The 14,323-nt window shown below is 36.1% G+C and overlaps 2 pseudogenes; both read left to right on the forward strand.

Moving 5' to 3' along the window:
• The first annotated feature begins 698 nt into the window (after window positions 1–698).
• Window positions 699–1,631, forward strand: LOC130860717 (olfactory receptor 8B3-like; annotated as a pseudogene).
• Window positions 1,632–10,199: 8,568 nt separating this feature from the next.
• LOC130861260 (olfactory receptor 8B3-like) lies at window positions 10,200–11,128 on the forward strand (annotated as a pseudogene).
• The last annotated feature ends 3,195 nt before the right edge of the window (window positions 11,129–14,323 follow it).

The following is a 14,323-nucleotide window of genomic DNA, read 5'->3' on the forward strand; positions in this document are numbered from 1 at the left end:
AAATTTGTTCAAGCAGGGGATCAGTGAATGCTCAGAGACATGAGGCGGCTCATAGGATGCATTAGATCAGTCAGTAAGTTCCCTCTTCATGGATGGATGTCTCACCCATCTACATTTATGGCATTAATTCTGTTTTGTGGGGCAGTAAGTTAACTTCTCCTAGACTCCAGCCATTTAGTTTTAGTTTAGAAATAATCTTCTTAGTTCTCAACCCATCAGGTCTAATCTGCATTAGATGCCAGCACCAAACTAGTAGGGTCTCTGCCTACAGTTTTGCTGGTGAGGAGATTTTCAAGTGAATGAAGAAATGTTGAGATGAGGGAAGGATGATTCCATCCTGGCCCAAACTTCTCCTGTATCCATTGTTTGTTTGATTTTTCTGTGTTTTTCTTTTGTTTTGTTTTGTTTTGTTTTGTTTTTTCCTCTAGCAGCAAAGTTAGCATAGGGCAGCAGTTCCCTTCCCTCTGTAGGCTAAGTTTTGATGCTCTTTTCTCTTAGCTTATAAAGACTCTAAAAACAAAATTCTGTGTCCTTTAGTTTCATTAAAATGGTAACACAATTCTGTGAGTTCAGGCTGGACTACTCTCAGATATTCCCAGCCCAAATACCACACTTGTGAGAGAAGATACTGTGTGAAAATTGAGTTGTTCTCTAATGTAACCCTTTTCTCCTGTCCTCACAGATCCGCTTAGAGAAGAATGGCTCCTGGAAATGGTTCTTTAGTGAATGAATTCCTTCTGTTGGGATTAACAGACCAACCAGATCTCCAACTCCCCCTGTTCTTCCTGTTTCTAGTAATGTATATGTTCACTGTGATGGGAAATTATGAGTTGATAATCCTAATTGGGCTGAATTCACACCTATAAACCCCCATGTACTTTTTCCTTTTTAACTTGTCCTTCATAGATCTTTGTTATTCTTCTGTGTTTACACCCAAAATGCTGGTTAATTTCATATCAAAGAAGAATATTATTTCTTACATGGGGTGCATGACCCAACTTTACTTTTTCTGTTTTTTTGCCATTTCTGAATGCTATGTGCTGACATCAATGGCCTGTGATCGCTATGTGGCCATATGTAAGCCACTTTTGTATAATATTGTCATGTCCCCTAAAGTGTGTTCCAGCCTTATGCTAAGTTCATACTTGATGGCATTTTCTGGTGCCATGGCTCACACTGGATGCATGCTGAGACTGACCTTCTGTGATGCAAACATAATCAACAATTATTTCTGTGACATCCTCCCTCTTCTCCAGCTCTCCTGCACAAGTACCTACATCAATGAGCTGGTGGTTTTCATCATTTCAGGCATCCATGTCATTGTGCCCAGTCTCACCATCTTTGTTTCTTACAGTTTTATCCTCTCTAGCATCCTTCACATCCATTCCACAGATGGCAAGTCTAAAGCCTTCAGCACCTGCAGTTCCCATATAATTGCTGTTTCTCTGTTCTTTGGATCAGGTGCATTTATGTATCTCAAACCACCTTCTTCTGTGTCTATGGATGAGGGAAAAATCTCTTCTGTCTTTTACACCAATACTGTTCCCTTGCTGAACCCCTTAATTTACAGCTTGAGGAACAAAGATGTTAAACTTGCTCTGAGAAAAACCCTTAGTAGGGGACAGTTTTGATTAGAAACAGTACCTCTGTGTGCATGAGTTACAGGACAGTGAGATTCTGAGTGTTTCATTTTAGTGACAGCTTTCTTATCATATTTTTCCTAATATATTTTTCTCTAGAATCTTAAAGAAATTTGAGTTCTATCTGAAGAACTTATTTCCATTTATATATGTAAGAATTCTTGTTTCCTCACTGTTTTCACAATATCATTTCTACCTTTTTCCTGCTTAGTAATAACATTAAATAATAAATATATTCACTCTTTCTTTTCATTATCATTTTGAAATTATTTTTCCCACTGGGGAAAGATGAATGGTCTCCAAATAATGGAATAAGGTAACAATAGACTGAAAATATATCATTGAGGGTATTTTTATTTGTCATTTGCTATAAGAAAGGTGAATAGGATGCTTTGTTTTACTCTTGTCTTTCTATATTCCAATTGGCAAGAGTATGTCTTCTTTAAATAACAGAGATTGAAGGTTCCATAAAGACTATCAAGAATAATCCATCTGCAAATATTTGGCATCAAGCTTCTTTCAGGAAAGAGTTTCATTTTTTACCTTTGTAGATCAAATTGACACAGAGCAGATCATCAAAATATATGTTTTGCATTGATGGGAAAGTGAAGCAAAGAATGGTTAATGATTTACATATAGTCACACAGCTTTATAGAGAAAAAATGTAGACTAAATGCTTAGCCTTCTAATGTCAAGTCTATTATTCCTCAGTATACTCTGTAACCTATTGATTCTATTATTCTGCTCCAGTGGGCATGGGATATGAGAAAACATTTCTGATTGAAAGTTGACTCTCCTTTGTTTCAGCATGGTAGATGAATTTCTCTCAAACTGGGTATTCCCTTTTTTTTTTCTTTTTAGCAAAACAGTCATTGTCTTTTTTTTTTTTTTTTTTTTTTTTTTGCCAGAAAGAGAAGAACTTTTGGGCTTATGTATTGTAGAGATGATTTGCTCAAATAGGGAAATTACTGTTCCTGCAAAATTAAAAACTGAATTTGGAATGTTTGCAAGTGTTTGTTCAGAGAACAGGGGATGAGAGGTAAAGATATTGAGAAACGTGTAATTATGTCAGGACTCAAGAAGGCATATTGTCAATAAGAAAGATGTCTCAGTGTGGGGAGATTTAGGACCCTCATTTCATTCTGAAATGGTTTCCTGTTTTGTAGAGTATTGTAAATACATTTCACTGTTCATAATTTTTTAATAAAACTACTTGCATAATGACCACACATTAGTAGTGTTTTGGAGAATGAAAGTGGAAGAGCTGTGGCCTCATTGGGGGAAGTAGGTAGAGAGATGGCATCAGTTACAGGAGATAAATACTGAGGAGTAATTGACTCAAGAAAGGAAGACATAATTTATGCAGAAAAGTGTTGGATAATGAAAACCCTTCCCTATGACTCACTCCTTGTGGAAGGCCCTAGAAATACTATGGAGATCACAGGATTTCCCTGGATAGGATGAAGCTCAAGTTATTTAATATTTAAAATGTTAAACCAACAGAACTGGTTGACCTTTGAACAACTAGATTATTTCTGTTTTTGTTGGCTTCTATGTGCTATATCCACATAGATTTTCAGGTACAAAAACATCAAATTGCAGCTGGGAGAATAATGAGAACATGAAAGAAATATTTGGTGAATAAACCAAATTGTGACAAAGGATGTTGGATTATTTTTTTAGGCAAAAAAGTACTACTTTAAAAATCCTTAATATGCTGTATCAGTAACAATTTAAGTATTTTCTAAGCTATTTTAAATAATATTCTTTATTTTACACTTTTCTTAACCTCCAGTCAGTACTTAAGTATTTAGAAATATGGAAAAAATTGTTTTTGACTTTGTTTTTAGATGTTTGGCATAGCTAAATCCTTGGCTAATGTTTTTAAATGACCACTCATATTCCATCCCCTGACTACAATATGAGCATGATTGATTTTCCCTTAGCAAGTTCTATTTCTATAAAACAGTTGCTCTTGGTTAGAGTTTTATCTGTTTTTTTGCTTTTTTAAACTAGTGTTCACCTCTGTAACCTTGTTTTTCGGATGGAAACATAATTTGTATCCAAAACAAGTGACTGTAACTAGGCCATTTGCAAAACTTTGTAGACATTGCAGAGCTGCCTCTATTCTCTTATGTATTTTATAATGATTTGAGGTTTCCCAGAAATGAGTTAAGCCTAATCTTAAATCACTAAAGTTAAGTCACTAATCTTTCATTTCGTCAGCCTCAAAATTAAAATGAAATCTGTTTATTTACATAACAAACTAGTCTTTGAAATTAATAATTTCTATCTTTGATTTGAAAAAATAATGAATAAGTTAAAATGCAATTTGTAATAATTAAGGGTGGTAACATTTTAAAAGAGGCAATTTAGCTGATTACTGAGCAACTTAAGCACGTTTTAGTTAGCAATGGAACTATGTATCTCTCTACCTGGACTTCTTTTAAGGGGAGGGGAATCAAGTCAGGGTAGTTTACATGCACAACATCGTTATCCTTAGTAGTTTTTGCTCTTTCTTGAGTTAAAATGAGTGGCTCTGACAGGTTCTGAGGGAAGCTATGGTTCTATTGCAGGTGTCACAGCTGAGAGTCAACCTGGTAAGCCCTGGGTGTCCCCTGTCCCCAACTTAGGACAGAGATTTCTCTAAGTTGCTATGAAATCTTCAAGTCTCCAGGAATAACAGAGATAATCCCCTTACTTTAGGACCAGAAAGAAGGTTCCCTGATTACAACCTAAATGTGTTGAATGTAATTTGTTTTGTGTAAACTTTCTCTGCTGTTGTTGACTGGGATCAGGTTTGGAATGATCATGATTGTGGCGCACTGTGGTTATGGGCTGAGGAAAGGGGGTTTGACTTTGTATCCCTGTAATTACTGAACCCCAACTGTATGAAACTCCATCCTCCACTCTCTTTAAATGGCCTCTCTCTACACACACACACACACACACACACGCACATGCACTGTCTTCAAATCTTATATTTTATGAGATAACTGCCTACCATGAATTGTATGGCATTCAACCCATCTTTAATCTTTGCAAGCACATCCATCTGGTCCCTGCTTCCAGCTCCTGAGTGAAAGGAATGAGATGAAAGCACCTAATGAATTTAGCAAGATTAAATAAACAGTTATTGCTTCAGTCATTCATTTATTCAAAATAAAACAGAAACCTTTTTTACCCACTAAGTCCTTGGCAATGTGTGGCAATGTGCTGTATGTGAGAAACTTAATAAGGCAATGTAAGAGACTGATAGAAAGGTAGATTTTCATAATGCAACATTCACGTGGACAGATTCCAAAATTGGTCACTTGTCAACATTATTACTAAAAATTAATTATGTCAGCAAATATTCATATTTTGGACAGAAATAGTCTTTTTCTAAGTCTGGCATATTTGGTTTTCCCTTAAGCACTGGGACATGTCACTGTATATTCAGCTTGGTATGAGGTGAATTATTTGGTTTATATGCAGGCCTTGTTGTACAAAATATCCATATTGAAACAATGAAAACTCATCTAGTGGAGAAGTTTTACAGTCTGCGGCAATGACTCCCCTCTTAACTCAGTGAGTGGGAGGCTGTTGGAATCACCCGGGCTGTTTAAAGTCTCTCTTTGACACAGAGTGGAATAGACGTCTTCAAGTATTAATACAGAAAATGTACAGGGTGTTAGAATTGCTCTTGGGGTAGTGTTGTAGTTTTCTCTGCACCATCACATCTGTTTGTCTATGTGTTTCTCAGGGGAGAACTTTGAGGTAAATGGGGAAGAGGATCCTAGTTCTCATCTCATAGGTGATGAAACTGATTCTCAGAAATGATCATGGTTTGTTCCAACTCACAGTTAATAAGTGGTAGAGCTGGGACTAGATCTTGGGTGTTTTGATTCTAAATCTCTCAGGTTTTTTTTTTTTTTAATGATTGTTATTAAAATTTAACATACTTTAAAAAATCAGTGAAATATGAACAATAATTTTAGCCAATAAAAATGGCTCTGAACACTAATAAGAGAAAAATACTCAAAGAAAAATCTGTAGGAACTATCTTTCATATTTCATATTTCATCACTACTGCCTAATTGAGAATGTTTGAATATAGTCTTATATGGTATAGGCTATACAATAAATAAAAACACATAAAGGATAAAGGTAGTCTATAGTACTTGTTATTGTTATAGGTGCTTACAAAGCCCTAGGGTCGGCTCAACTGTAAGTTCTTATTTTCAACATCTTACCAAATTTTCACATCAGTGATATTTGATAGGCACTAGCATGATGAGCCCAGTGCGGCAGAGACTGCTAGCTGTTAGGTTGAGACAACATGGTTGGACCTAGAGGATCTTATGCTAAGGGAATTACATCAGGCAGAGAAAGAGAAATATTGTATGATTTCACTTTTATGTGAATTCTACAACAAACAGAAAGAACAATCATAACGAAGCAGAAAGTGAGTTGCACATACAGAGAACAAACAGATCGTTGCCAGAGCAGAGGGAGAGAGGGAATTAGAGAAATAGGTGAGAAAGATTGTGGTACAAACTTCCAGTTACAGCATAAATAGATGATAGATAGAAGTGTACAGTGTGGGGAATAGAGTGGATAGTAATAAAACTTTCTGTGGTTATATATTGTATCTAGACTTATCGAGGTGATCATTTTGAAATGGATAGAAATACTGGATCACTATGTTTTGTACCAGGAAGTAATGTAGTGTTGTCAGTCAATTATACTTTAAAAACAAACAAGCAAGCAAACTTATAGAAAAAGAGATCATCCTTGTGATTACTAGTGGCAGTGAGTGGGGGGAGCGGGAATTGGATGATGGTTGTCATGGATTGTCTTTCTGATTGTTTATCTGTATTTTGTGTCTAAGAAATACAGTCATGTTAGTCAGACATCAATATATCATAACTCCCACTGAAGACTTTATTGTGTACAATCAGACTTTCTTTGAGATGGAGAGCCAGGGCTGGTACAAGGATAGCCCTGAATGAACCTACTGTCTTTTTTTTTTCAAATGTCATAAGCATTTGGGGGGTTTCCTGGGGGGAATTCTAACCTCAATTCAGATACTTAATAATTTTCTCTTCACCTTAGATTCTTTTCCAAAATGTTACATCATATATATACCTTTGCTTACCTAATTTAGTTAGACTAGTAGTTTCAAATAGTATACAATCTATTGAGAAGATTCTAAACTGGAGATCGAGAGCTAAGGAGATGTTTCAAAGAAACCTGCAATTAAAATTTCAATAGTGTAATTTTAATTTTCAGTCAGCATAAATTCAGTGCCTAATGGTCTCTTCCATCTCTCCCTTTTAGGGTTTGCCATGCTAAAAACAAATAAACAAAGAAACAAATCCCATAATTGTGGTAGAGCAAGTCTTTGTTTTGTGTGTGGAGGCAGTCCTTTTTTGGAGCATTTTGAAGATGTGTTTTTGAGAGTTTCATGCTTTTCTACAAATAAGAGAAACTTCTTTTATTGTAGAATGATATTCTTCTCCCTCCTTCCACTAAATATACATAATGTGGATATGTATAGACTCATATGATATATAGTCACACAAAAACATGTATATTTCTAAAATGGGTAAAATATCCCAAAACAATTGAGTAGTCTCTGAAAAGTATACATTCTGCAACTTTCTTTTTTATGTATTTGAGAAGGTTAAAGTTTTTACAGTACTTAATGTGTGTAAAATACTTCAGCCAATCAATATGGTACTCCCATGGCTTCTCATCAAAGATAACTCTGACTTAATTTCTTCTTTACCTTTAACAAAGATTTCATCATAGTTTTGAGAATTATATTTTTACTACATAGCTTCAGTTTTCAAGTGGATAATGAAGAACCATTGAAAGTTCTTGAACTAGGGAGGGACAGAGCTTTGCTTTCAGACCTTATTCTACCGACACTGTTCATGGTTAAATAAGAGGGAGTGTGTGGGAAAGTGCTAGAATAATAGTTAGGAGTCAGTATAGTTCCACATAACAGTAGTTCAGTTTAAACATAAAAAGCAAGAAGTTGTGTGGTGGCTGAGGGACACGGGTGGAGGTCATCGTGGTTACAGATGCTGTGGCTTTAGTATAAGAGAAATTTTGAATATATTCTGAAGACTTTTAGACAAAAATAACATGATTTTCAGAAATATTTATTGAATTCTTTCTATGTACTCTGCATTGTTCTTAGATTCAGGGCCCAAGTAGTTAACAAGAGAGAATAAATGTTTGTCCTTATAGAATTTACAGTTTGTAGAGAAATGCTAATTAAGGACAAATGTCTGATGAATGTTATGATAGAGAATCTACTGGAATTTATGAGAACATGAATAAAGACAGCTGACATTTAATGACTATTTATCATATGCCAGGCACTGTCCCAACCATTTTACTTGGGTTTGTTTTTTTTTTCCCCCATTTAATTAGCAAAACAGCCCAATGAAAGAGATGTTATTTTAACCATGCTTATTTTATTTTAATTTTTTATTTTTTACCATCCTTATTTTATAGAGATGAATCAAGAGATAAGTAACTTGTCCAAAGTGTTGTAGTTTGTAAGAGTGGAAGAAGGAAGGTAGGATTCATAACACTCTCTCTAACTCCATAACCCCTACTCTTTTCTATGATGAGAAGAAATTGATAAGCTCGGTTACTGAAATGTTATAGAAAATGACCCAGTAAGGGAGTCAGGTAATAATTTCCAGTAAGTGTTTAAAAGAATAAACTATAGAAGGGATTATACAACACTGCAAAGTATTTCAGAGATACGCCAGAGAGAGAACAACTGAAATGAGTTACTTCAATATTTGAAAAATTTCAGATAAAGAAATAAAGAAACCTGAAAGCAGGACTCTTGTGGAAATATGTCCATTTAGGAGATAGGAATAAAGAAGGAATGAAGCAATGGAGTAGCTTCCCCTTCAGAGGTGAAGAGAATGAGGATATGGGAATTTACTTTGGATCTGCACTGAGGAATGTACAATCCCTAGAGTAAAGTGCAAATGAGTAAAAGAGTGAGTCCACAAGGAACTAAAGACAGATCATGAACTGGGATATATCATCGCCTTATTCCCCTTTATGCATATAATCTACACCCTGGGGAAAAGGCTGAACAAGCTTCTAGCCTGCTTTTATCGAATTACATCATTAAATGCCTATTAAATCTTCTGTGTCTAATCGAGTAGCAAGTGTGATAATAAAAGGCTGTATTTTCCTCTGCTGCTTGAAAGGACTGAAAATAATTGGAAATTATAATAGTTCAGAAAGATTTCCAGGGCATAGGTGAATTAAAGTCTAGGTCATCTCTTCCTAAAATCAAAGGAATCAAACATCAAGAGCCTGAAATTACATTTCCAGTACCAACAGGATAAAGACCTATGATAAGGGAGCCATGCCTGATGCTTTCTAATCAAAGTAGGGTGAATATCTGAATTCAGTTTACAATACTGTGTTCCTCATTTTGAGATGAAAGTCCAAGGACCTAACATATGCCCATTCTTTCTCATTTTGTGCAGTTTGGAGACTTCAAGTGAAACTGGTGGAAGAATCTGTTGGAGAGAAATCTGAGAATGTTTAGGGACATTAAGGAGCTCAAAGGATATATCAGTCAGGAAGTTTCTTCTAAGTAGAAGTCTCACTCTTCAACCTTTATGGCTATTTTTTAAAGACTTTATTATTTATGTATTTATTTGTCCATTTTTGGCTGCATTGGATCTTAGTTGCTGTGCACGTGCTTTCTCCAGTTGTAGCAAGCAAGGGCTACTCTTCTTTGCAGTGTGTGGGCTTCTCAATCTGGTAGCTTCTCTCATTGTGGAGCACAGGCTCTAGGCTCATTGGCTTTAGTAGTTGTGGTAGGCAGGCTCAGTTGTTATGGCTCGTAGGCTCTATAGCACAGGCTCAGTAGTTGTGGCATATGGGTTTTGTTGCTCCGAGGCATGTGGGATCTTTCTGGACCAGGGATTGAACCCGTGTCTGCTGCATTGGCAGGCAGATTCCTAACCTCTACATGACCAGGGAAATCCCTATCTTTATGGCTTTTATTCTGAGATATGGGGAGTAACTTAAAGTCTCATAGATTCTGGTCCCCTCATCTTGGATTAAAGACAATGTTCTTAGCTCCTACCACATCAGGTCTAATCTGCATTAGAGGCCAGAACCAGGTTGCAAGTATCACTACCTCTAACTTTACTGGTGATGGAAGAGTTCAAGTGAATGAAGAAATGGTGAGATGAGAGTAGAACAATTCTCCTGATCCATCCCTCTTCTCCCTTGGTTTTTCCAGTAGGTACATTTGCATATGGCAGCACTGGCCTTCCCTCTGGAGGCTGGGTTTGTGATGTTGTTTGCTATATTTAGCTTATAAAAGCTCTAATAAAGGGCAAATCCACATCACTCTGCAGCGTGATAATGGTAAAGGCAGATTTTAAGGGACCAGGTTGGAATAGCATCAGGCATTCTCAGTGTATATACTCTTTTATAGGGTGTGACACTGTGGGAAGAGCTGAGTTGTTCTCTAATGGAACACTTTTCTCCTATGTCCACAGATTCCCTTAGAGAAGAATGGCTCCTGGAAATGGCTCTTTTGTAACCAAATTCATTCTTTTGGGATTAACAGACCAACCAGATCTCCAACTCCCCCTGTTCTTCCTGTTCCTAGGAATGAATGTGGTCACTGTGCTGGGAAATTTGGGCTTGATAATCCTAATTGCGCAAAATTCACATCTACACACTCCATGTACTTTTTCCTCTTTAACTTGTCCTTCACGGACCTCTGTTATTCTTCTGTGTTTACACCCAAAATGCTGACTATCTTCATATCAAAGAAGACTATTTTTTCTTACACGGGGTGTACGACCCAGCTCTACTTTTTTTGTTTTTTTGTCATTTCTGAAATCTATGTGCTGACATCAATGGCCTATGATTGCTATGCAGCCATCTGTACCCCACTTTTGTATAACATTGTCATGTCTCCCAGAGTGTGTTCCAGCCTCATGCTTGTTTCATACTTAATGGCGTTTTCTGGTGCCATGGCTCACACTGGATGCATACTGAGACTGACCTGTGATGCAAACAACATTAACCACTATTTCTGTGAAATCCACCCTCTGCTCCAGCTCTCCTGCACAAGTATCTGTATCAATGAGCTGGTGATTTTCATCGTGGCAGGCTTCAATTTCATTGTGCCCAGTCCCACCATCTTTGTCTCTTATGGTCTCATTTTCTCCAACATCCTCCACATCCACTCCACTGAGGGCAGGTCGAAAGCCTTCAGCACCTGCAGTTCCCACATAATTGCTGTTTCTCTGTTCTTTGGATCAGGTGCATTTATGTATCTCAAACCATCTTCTTCTGGGTCTATGGATGAGAGAAAAATCTCTTCTCTGTTTTACACCAATGTGGTTGCCATGATGAATCCTTTAATCTACAGTTTGAGAAATAAAGATGTGAAAATTGCTCTGAGAAAAACCCTGAGTAGAATACATTTTTGATTAGAAACAATGTCTCTTTGTGCAGGTAGTCACAGGATAGGAAGATTCTCCTTTTCATTATAATTTCATTAGCAGTCTTATCGTATTTCTTTCTCATGATGTTTAAAGAAATTTGTGACTTATCTCAATTTATTTACACTTATCATATAGGAAGTCTTCTCTCCTCATTCACCATTTCCATAGTTTCCTTTCCTCACGTGTTCCCATTTATTAATACTGTTAAGAAAGACATTTATTATATCTGGGTTTCTTTTTTTCTGTATTAGTTTGAACTTATCTTTCCCTGTGGAAATAGAAGGCTGGCCTACAAATGATTGAAACAGGGAACATTAGGGTTACCTGCAAATAAAAGACTGTCAAAATGTATTCATCATATGGACAGTAGAGTAAAGCTCAGAGTAGTTAATGATTTATTTTCAATCATATATATTTTTAATGAAAAAAGTCTACAATGAATTCAGCTTTCTGATTTCATGTTTACTAATCTCCTTAGTATACTTTGCTTCTAGTTTATCTCATTATTTTTGTTTAAGTATACATGGCACAGGAAAAAATATTCTAATTTGTAAGCTGACTGTGCTTTGTTCCAGGGTGGTACATGAATTTCTCTCATGGTTGGTATTGCTTTTTTGGTTTTAATGGGGTTTTTTTGGAAAACAGCTTGTCAGGTTTTGTTGTTGTTGTTTATGGGAAAGAGGATGCCTCTTGGGCTAGTATACTGCAGAGGTGAGTGGTCAAGTAAGAATCTCCTTTCACAAAATTAAAAAAATAATTTTTGGAATGCTTGCAAGAGTTTGTAATTCAGAGAACAGGGCATGGGAGAGAAAGGAGCCCAGACTCTTGACATGAGGCCAGACCTCAGCAGACACATGGCCAATAAAAAAGAGGTCCCCAGTGGAGTGTGGTCATGAGGGTTATGAACTGCATTTTAATCTGCGTGTTTATCCTGTTCCATCTAGAAAAGTAAATATATCCAGTCAATGAAGTTTTCCTAAATGTATAATGCACAGTGACCATCCATTAGTAGTGTTTTTGGGGAATGAAGGTGGACAAGCTGTGGCTACAGCTGGCGAAAACCAGGTAGAAAGAGTACACTTTGTCAGGAGATAAAATAGTGAATTAAGGCTCAAATTAGAAAGAAGGAATCTAGAAAAAAAATGATGGAAAATAAAAGCCTGTATTTATGAGTCTCCTCTTTTTTTCTGAAAGGCTCTAGATATATTATGGAAATTACAGGATTTGTCTGGATAGGAGAAAAACTGAAGCTGTATGATATTGAAAAAAAAAAGTTACCTCCATCCCTTTGGTATAACCTGGGCCCAACTAAATCACTCCTGCTTTTATTGGCTTCCGTATGCTACTTCCTTATTGATTTTAATGTGTAAAATCCTCAGTCTGCAGTTAGAACTATGATAATTTGAAAGAAACATTTGGTGAATAAATCAAGTTGTGACAATGTCTTTTTTGGAATAAGATATTGGATTATTTTTCTTTTGAGAAAATAGGGAAAATGGTTACTGTAAAATACTTAAGGCTTAAGACTTAATTGTGACAATTTCAACATTTTTAAAGATAACTTTAATTATATATATATACGTATATATCGTTGTTGTTGTTATTGTTTGTTTGTTTTTGACTGCATCGTGCAGCATGTGGGATCTTAGTTCCCTGACCAGGTATCAAACCCGCGCCCCCTGCAGTGGAAGCGTGGAGTCTTAACCACTGGACTGCTGGGGAAGTCCCAAAGATAACTTTAATAGTATCTGATTTTACTTGTTTTCTAACTTCCTTTCAAGAGCTAGATATTGTAAATTTAGCAACACTGGTATGTTTGCTTGTTTGCATTTTTGGATGTCCAGCATTGACTTATGGTTTTTAACTCCTTGCTATATCCTTGACTTACGGTTTTAAATGACCACTCATACCACATCCCCTGATCTCAATATCAGTATGTATGATTTTCAATTAACAAAGTCTATTTATATAAAATAGGTGACCTAGGTTGGTGTGTTTTTTTTTTTCCATTTACATTCTGTCCCTTTTTAAAAATTTTTCTTCCTTGTTGAGGAAGAAGTGTATCTAAATAAGTAAATAATAATTACACTATTTGGGAAGCTTTGCAGGCGTTGCAGAGGTGCATCCACTGTCATGTAGTTTACCATGTTTTTTGTTCAGGCATTGAATTTTTAATTTCTTTAAAATTTTTTAAATTGGGGTATAGTGTTTTACAATGTTGTGTTAGTTTCTGCTGTACAGTGAAGTGAATCAGCTAAATGTATACATATATCCCCTCTTTTTTGGATTTCCTTACCATTTAGGTCACCATACAGCATTGACTAGAATTCCCTGTGCTGAAGAGCAGGTTCTCATTAGTTACCTATTTTGTATATGTTAGTATATATATGTCAATCCCAATCTCCCAATTCATCCCACCCCCTCTTTCCCCTCTTGGTGTACATACATTTGTTCTCTACATCTTTGTCTCTATTTCTGCCTTGCAAACAGGTTCATCTGTACCATTTTTCTAGATCATGTGGTTTACTATTATTTGAGGGGCCAAAAATGTGTTAAAGCTGGTCACAAATCTTCCATTGAGAAGCCTCAAAATATAAGTTGTTTGTTTCATTTTTAGAAAAAATAAACTTGCTTTCAAATTAGGTTTCATTCTATCAGATTATTGTGGAGAAAATAATTTAAGTTTAAGGAATGCTTGTAAAGTTTACATTTGGCAAAGTTTTAAGGAATCAACTTAATTATAATCTCCTGTTAGCAACTCAAGCTCTGTATGTCTGTTTGGACATCACTAAAATGAGGGGAATCAAGTTATGGTGTTTACATGTATAACATAGAGTTATCCTTTATAGTGTTTGCTTTTTGTGTTATGCATTAAAGAAGTTATGAGGGAAAGTATAATTCTATTGAAGTTGTACAGCTGAGAGTTAAATAGGCAAGCCATGAGTTTTTCCTGTGCCTTTGTAATATGAAGGGGATTTTTTCCAATTCAGTGTGAAAACACAGACTTTTAGGGCAATATCAGAAAATCATCCTCTTAGTTAAATCATAAAGAAAATTTCCCAACTTTACTGAATTCCATCCTCCACTCCTCTTTATACAGCCCCCCCCACACACAAAGTGTCTTTAAATCTTATATTTTATGAAATCACTGCCTGACATCTCTTGCAAGGTGTGCAACTC

The sequence above is a fragment of the Hippopotamus amphibius genome, chromosome 9 (assembly GCF_030028045.1).
Source record: "Hippopotamus amphibius kiboko isolate mHipAmp2 chromosome 9, mHipAmp2.hap2, whole genome shotgun sequence".
Classification (NCBI taxonomy): Eukaryota; Metazoa; Chordata; class Mammalia; order Artiodactyla; family Hippopotamidae; genus Hippopotamus; species Hippopotamus amphibius.